Source organism: Venturia canescens, unplaced genomic scaffold, assembly GCF_019457755.1.
Source record: "Venturia canescens isolate UGA unplaced genomic scaffold, ASM1945775v1 PGA_scaffold_15__1_contigs__length_3012046, whole genome shotgun sequence".
In the NCBI taxonomy this organism is placed as follows: domain Eukaryota; kingdom Metazoa; phylum Arthropoda; class Insecta; order Hymenoptera; family Ichneumonidae; genus Venturia; species Venturia canescens.
The window spans coordinates 615,787-624,312 of record NW_025108584.1 but is presented as its reverse complement, the minus strand read 5'-3'; positions in this window follow the sequence as shown (position 1 = coordinate 624,312).

The window sequence follows — 8,526 nt, the reverse complement described above, 5'->3', positions numbered from 1 at the left end:
TTTTCCCTAGGGGAAGTTTATGGTTTGATATCACGTCTTTTTTCTCGAAAGTTCCTTATTTATGTTTTAATGAATATATAATTTTAATTTAAATTGCTATGAATTATTTACGATTTACTGCTTATAACGTTGGTTTCCACGAAAAACGACCTATTTTTCGTCAAAATTGTGCTACTTTGGCGATTTTTTTCCTTGTATTCTAATATGTTTTGTCAATTAAGAACCAAAGAGCATGGTGGAAAGCGGGTTGGAGGCCGAGATATAATTTTCGGCTTATAACGTTGGTTTTCACGAAAAAAGACCTATTTTTCGTCAAAATTGTACTGGAAATATTTCGTCACAGGTCTGTTGTTGGACTTCAGCGATTTTTTTCCTTGTACTCTAATATGTTTTGTCAATTAGGAACCCAAGAGCACGGTGGAAAGCGGGGTGGAGGCCGAGATATGATTTTGGCTTGTAACATCTGATTCGTTGAAAAAAGACTGATACCGCACAATCAGTATACTAGTGAAGAACATTATACACTAATGCTGTAGGATTGTAATATATTTGATATTTTCTTACGGTTCGAAATCATTTTTGTTGTGTGATTTAAGAAGTTTTGTTTACATTTTTTGTGGTATAATGCGAAAACGAGCGATCATCAATGTAATTGTCCAAATTTTTTTTTCTCCGAGAAAGGATTTTTACGGCTTGATATCAAATCTTTTTTCTGTGGTAGTTCTAAACCACAAAAAATATTCTTAAATAAGATTTTCTCAAGTTCTCCAATGTTTCTATTGTGATATTTAAAAATAATTCTCCTTTCTCCAATGATTTTCTTTAAGTTTTGTACAATTTATAACAGTTTGATATTCTTCGAATGTTTGAAGTGATATCCTCAATTTTTCAACCATTTCGAACGTGTCTATAATTTTGTGGGATTAAAATCATATTCCGTAAGGTTTTTCAATATTTTGTATCATTGTGGAATTTTCCCCCTTCATTTATAAATTTTGTTTTCATCTGTTTTGATGAAATCATTGTGAATAAAGAAAACATGAAGATTTTTCAATGAAACGAATTTTTGGATTGATCTTCCTTCAAATTTGACAGAAGGAGAAAGAAAAAAATATATATAATGTTCACCAAGTCCACCAGAATTCGCAATTTTCACATATGTTTAATGAATTCTAATGCTAGTTATTTTTATTTCATTAAAAAACGTGCTTCCAAGGACTTTTTGAAGCAATCTTTTCCATTCGTATTATCATTCCCAGAGATAGAAAGTTGACGCACCTACGTCGATGCACAAAATTTTCAAACTCTGCATGTAGCCACCAAGGTTCAACCGGACAAAAGAAAAAGTATGAAGTGCGTCAAGACCAACAGAATTGCTTACTTTTTAATATGAGCATTGCATTTTGAAAACATAACTTCTTATGCCATTCATAAACAGGCCATCGCTGACTTTTTGTATCATTCATCATTATTTTTTATTATTGATTATTATTTATAATCCATTTCCAAATCCTATAATTCATGTATAATTTTTATTATTTGTAGATATCCATATTCCATAATCAAAAAAAGGAAGTACTAATACCTGGCATGCATGTCAATACACAGAATTTTCCAAATTTGCAAGTATTTGCTGCGATTTATTCATCTAAATTTTGGTACAGACAGAAAAAATTACCACCGATTCATAAAATTTATTATGCCAAATCTAAAAGGAAAAAAGACAGCGCACTTGAAAGTGAACAGAACGCATAATTGTTTCATGTATCTCATTCATATATTACAGTTGGAACCAAAAAGTGAAAAGATTGGCACACCTACCGCTTCGCAGGAATATCAAAGTTCATAGGTATTCGCTGCGTACCAGTAATACAAACTTTGGTGCTATGGGGCAAAAAACTTTAAAATTACCCGAACCACATTTTTGAAACTTATTATGGCATATTCAACCATAAAAAAAAACTTGGAAATCGATGCCTCATTCTTCTTATTTGATTCGAACAGCTAAATCAATTGAAAAAAATTCCATCTAATTTACGTGCAGCATTAAAATTTATTATATCAATTCGAGGCCAAGTATTTTCTAATGAATTGAAAAAAGTTACCACTTGAGTTACGTGCAGCACTAAAATTTATGATATCAATCAGTGGACAAGTATTTTATTAGTAACTCCAAATTTTGACATTATTAAATTGTTCTAAGAAGCTTTTAAATCCAAAAAAAATCACATGAAAGCTAGTCATTCGTTACTCTATGGTAGCAAAGACTTATAAGAAAATCGATTTTTCTCAGACTTTCAGGATCCTTGGTATTATTCACAAAATTCAACGTCGATTGGATCGATACAAATTATGTTTAAATAAGTGTTAAAAGTACTTGTCCGGCCCATCACTTTCCGTTTAATTTGTTTATCCAAATAAAAATCAGGGCTTGTCTAGAACTGATGGTTCACAAGTCACAAGTATTCATGCAGAGGGAATTGAGAGAATTATCTTCAAGTAATTTTTAGTTAGTTGCACTAATTCAATAAAAAACGGAAACAAATTATTCCGCAATATACGAGGGATTTTATTCTGCATCGATAAATGAAACAAATTGTACATAATATATATGTTCAAGCTTCCAAAATAACTCTCCAGTTTATATTCAATGATGTCAATTTTTACTTCCTACTTATTCTTCCAGCGAACGAATTCCATACGGAATAAGAACTAACCTATACTATTATTAAAAGCATTAAACTAATAATGAATCGCATTTCAACAAATTTTTAACCAGATTCTGCCATACAATTTCGTTTTTTTATGATTGATTTTTTATTGAATGAATAGTGATGGGCCGGACAAGTACTTTTAACACTTATTTAAACATAATTTGTATCGATCCAATCGACGTTGAATTTTGTGAATAATACCAAGGATCCTGAAAGTCTGAGAAAAATCGATTTTCTTATAAGTCTTTGCTACCATAGAGTAACGAATGACTAGCTTTCATGTGATTTTTTTTGGATTTAAAAGCTTCTTAGAACAATTTAATAATGTCAAAATTTGGAGTTACTAATAAAATACTTGTCCACTGATTGATATCATAAATTTTAGTGCTGCACGTAACTCAAGTGGTAACTTTTTTCAATTCATTAGAAAATACTTGGCCTCGAATTGATATAATAAATTTTAATGCTGCACGTAAATTAGATGGAATTTTTTTCAATTGATTTAGCTGTTCGAATCAAATAAGAAGAATGAGGCATCGATTTCCAAGTTTTTTTTTATGGATGGAATTATCAGCAAACACGATACCATCAATGTACTTGTCCCAACCTTTTTTTCCCTAGGGGAAGTTTATGGTTTGATATCACGTCTTTTTTCTCGAAAGTTCCTTATTTATGTTTTAATGAATATATAATTTTAATTTAAATTGCTATGAATTATTTACGATTTACTGCTTATAACGTTGGTTTCCACGAAAAACGACCTATTTTTCGTCAAAATTGTGCTACTTTGGCGATTTTTTTCCTTGTATTCTAATATGTTTTGTCAATTAAGAACCAAAGAGCATGGTGGAAAGCGGGTTGGAGGCCGAGATATAATTTTCGGCTTATAACGTTGGTTTTCACGAAAAAAGACCTATTTTTCGTCAAAATTGTACTGGAAATATTTCGTCACAGGTCTGTTGTTGGACTTCAGCGATTTTTTTCCTTGTACTCTAATATGTTTTGTCAATTAGGAACCCAAGAGCACGGTGGAAAGCGGGGTGGAGGCCGAGATATGATTTTGGCTTGTAACATCTGATTCGTTGAAAAAAGACTGATACCGCACAATCAGTATACTAGTGAAGAACATTATACACTAATGCTGTAGGATTGTAATATATTTGATATTTTCTTACGGTTCGAAATCATTTTTGTTGTGTAATTTAAGAAGTTTTGTTTACATTTTTTGTGGTATAATGCGAAAACGAGCGATCATCAATGTAATTGTCCAAATTTTTTTTTCTCCGAGAAAGGATTTTTACGGCTTGATATCAAATCTTTTTTCTGTGGTAGTTCTAAACCACAAAAAATATTCTTAAATAAGATTTTCTCAAGTTCTCCAATGTTTCTATTGCGATATTTAAAAATAATTCTCCTTTCTCCAATGATTTTCTTTAAGTTTTGTACAATTTATAACAGTTTGATATTCTTCGAATGTTTGAAGTGATATCCTCAATTTTTCAACCATTTCGAACGTGTCTATAATTTTGTGGGATTAAAATCATATTCCGTAAGGTTTTTCAATATTTTGTATCATTGTGGAATTTTCCCCCTTCATTTATAAATTTTGTTTTCATCTGTTTTGATGAAATCATTGTGAATAAAGAAAACATGAAGATTTTTCCATGAAACGAATTTTTGGATTGATTTTCCTTTAAATTTGACAGAAGGAGAAAGAAAAAAATATATATAATGTTCACCAAGTCCACCAGAATTCGCAATTTTCACATATGTTTAATGAATTCTAATGCTAGTTATTTTTATTTCATTAAAAAACGTGCTTCCAAGGACTTTTTGAAGCAATCTTTTCCATTCGTATTATCATTCCCAGAGATAGAAAGTTGACGCACCTACGTCGATGCACAAAATTTTCAAACTCTGCATGTAGCCACCAAGGTTCAACCGGACAAAAGAAAAAGTATGAAGTGCGTCAAGACCAACAGAATTGCTTACTTTTTAATATGAGCATTGCATTTTGAAAACATAACTTCTTATGCCATTCATAAACAGGCCATTGCTGACTTTTTGTATCATTCATCATTATTTTTTATTATTGATTATTATTTATAATCCATTTCCAAATCCTATAATTCATGTATAATTTTTATTATTTGTAGATATCCATATTCCATAATCAAAAAAAGGAAGTACTAATACCTGGCATGCATGTCAATACACAGAATTTTCCAAATTTGCAAGTATTCGCTGCGATTTATTCATCTAAATTTTGGTACAGACAGAAAAAATTACCACCGATTCATAAAATTTATTATGCCAAATCTAAAAGGAAAAAAGACAGCGCACTTGAAAGTGAACAGAACGCATAATTGTTTCATGTATCTCATTCATATATTACAGTTGGAACCAAAAAGTGAAAAGATTGGCACACCTACCGCTTCGCAGGAATATCAAAGTTCATAGGTATTCGCTGCGTACCAGTAATACAAACTTTGGTGCTATGGGGCAAAAAACTTTAAAATTACCCGAACCACATTTTTGAAACTTATTATGGCATATTCAATAAATAAAGTGACAGATACGCTGCATGTTGAAGTAAATCAAATAGTGTAATTTATTATGTCTCCATGGTTATACACAGACAAAATATTTGATCACATCCAGAAATGATCAGGCGTAGACTCACACACATGAATTTTTTAATCCATAATGTCAATCGTAAACATGGTCTGGAAATACTCAATATACGTGTCGCTTCATCATGTTGTCAAACTTAAGATGTGTTCATTGCATTTGGAAGATACAAATTTTGATATCACGAAAAATAAGTAACCAATGACTTATTGAAATGAATTTCCAAATTCATCATGCAACAATTCAAGTGAATATCTATGTATTTACATGGCCCAAAGATTTTTTAAAACTCGTGTTTGTAAACAAGCAATCATGAAAACTTTTTGTTATGAATTTTCCAATTTATTGACATCAATATGAGGAAATAGGAATACGAATGTCACTCGAATTGTCTAGAAAATGAATAGAAATTGGTATGGATACACTGTAAGCTAAGGAGGTGGGAAAAAGGGCCTGGTGAACACGGCCAAACGAAATGAAAGAAAATATGACAACAATACATTGAATTAGACACTTTTACTTGACCGAAGTTTTTCAACATTTATTTGCTTTCATTTACATACAATCACGCATATTTTTTCTATAATGTAATTACACAACATGAAATTTCTGTTTGGAAAGAACGTTTGAGAGGTTATATAATGAGCGAAAGTTTATTTTTCTCACATAACTCCCGTTGAAAATTTTTGAAGAACCAGAACCAGGATTGCAACAAAATTATGTCATAAATAAACGTAAAATCAAAGAATTTGTACAAGGAGAAATTTCCCAATACTAATATATGTTCGATATAACAAACACTCGCGAACCGATTGCGATGAGCGTAAACTAACCCACATGGTTTTCACAAAACTTACATAACATTTTTTTTTTATAGTCATATAAGAATTTTGAATCGAATTCATACAGCTCGCACTATTTCTCCGAAATTTTATCATTCAGATCGCTGTTGCTATTAATTTGCTCATGCCATCAAAAACTGACAGATGGCGATGTACTATATATCACGTCAAAGTCACTATATGTCTGGTTTTCGTAATACTGTATGACACCACATACCACTATTTTTAATAAAATAAATACATATTTAACACTTTATTAGATGAAAAATATTTTTTTGTCACCCCGCACTTCGTAATATCGAAAATCCGTTTGTTATAACATCAATAACTGACGGCTGACTGATGGTCTTGTATATATATTCATAAACTGTATTCCGCTGGAACGGTACAGCAAGTGTCCTGACCAATCACAACTCATTATTTCTGTAGCCGGGATCCCGGGACCCGAGCTTCCATAGAAATGGGTTATAGCTGGCATCAAGAGGCCTTTGATGGTGTTCTGTACAGACACAGTAAATCCATAGATGTGTTAGTAACTTTTGCATAATCTTGAGCCCGTGCAAAGTTTTTTCTCAGCAATTACACCACCGATCGTATTGATTTTGGACGCAATCGAAAGAGAATTTCTTAATTAGCTGAAAGTTCAATTTTCAAAGTCGTACATAACTCATAGGCTTCGCAATTAAAGAAAATCACATGCCAATTTTACCCCCACCACCGCGAATCGTTTTATTCAGAGAAAGTATAGTCTCGGCGAGAGCCTCGGGCCAGCAGACGACAGGGCTGTCAATGTACTTGTCCCGAGACTCTACCGAGTCTCTTGATAAATAAAGTGACAGATACGCTGCATGTTGAAGTAAATCAAATAGTGTAAAAAGTGACAGACAGATACGCTGCATGTTGAAGTAAATCAAATAGTGTAATTTAGTATGTCTCCATGGTTATACACAGACAAAATATTTGATCACATCCAGAAATGATCAGGCGTAGACTCACACACATGAATTTTTTAATCCATAATGTCAATCGTAAACATGGTCTGGAAATACTCAATATACGTGTCGCTTCATCATGTTGTCAAACTTAAGATGTGTTCATTGCATTTGGAAGATACAAATTTTGATATCACGAAAAATAAGTAACCAATGACTTATTGAAATGAATTTCCAAATTCATCATGCAACAATTCAAGTGAATATCTATGTATTTACATGGCCCAAAGATTTTTTAAAACTCGTGTTTGTAAACAAGCAATCATGAAAACTTTTTGTTATGAATTTTCCAATTTATTGACATCAATATGAGGAAATAGAAATACGAATGTCACTCGAATTGTCTAGAAAATGAATAGAAATTGGTATGGATACACTGTAAGCTAAGGAGGTGGAAAAAAGGGCCTGGTGAACACGGCCAAACGAAATGAAAGAAAATATGACAACAATACATTGAATTAGACACTTTTACTTGACCGAAGTTTTTCAACATTTATTTGCTTTCATTTACATACAATCACGCATATTTTTTCTATAATGTAATTACACAACATGAAATTTCTGTTTGGAAAGAACGTTTGAGAGGTTATATAATGAGCGAAAGTTTATTTTTCTCACATAACTCCCGTTGAAAATTTTTGAAGAACCAGAACCAGGATTGCAACAAAATTATGTCATAAATAAACGTAAAATCAAAGAATTTGTACAAGGAGAAATTTCCCAATACTAATAACATAGAAAAAAAACTCAGAACCAGGAAAAAAATTCTATAGAAATAATAAACGAAAAATTGAAAAGTTCAAAAAAATTCAACAAAAATAAAAAATAATCGAAAAAAATTCTGTAAAGAAAAATAAAAAATTTTCAAAAAAATTCATAAATATTGGACAAATTGAAAAATGTACTATCCAAGTTACATGCAGTATAAAAATGTATGATATCAATTGGAGGCCAAGTTTTTATTGATAATTTGGAATATTTATCGAACAAATCGGAATCTTTAATTGAAATTCATGATAATTATTTTCAAGAAAAAAGTTAATGAAAAAAAGTCATAACGGAAGTTACGTGCAGTTCTAAAATGTATTATATCAATTCGAGGTCAAGTATTTATCAGTTATTCGAAATATAATCTCCGGCGACCAATGAGCGTTGAGAATCCTTGTCGGGCTCACAACGTTTTATCAAAATTACTAAAAAAATAATGAAAATAAAATCATTAAAAATTCACATGAAAGTCATTCGTTACTTCAACAAGGTACACACTTTAAAGAATCGATTCCCCTCCGACTTTCACGATCTCCTGGTATTATTCACAACATTCAACTTCGATTGGATCGGTACAAA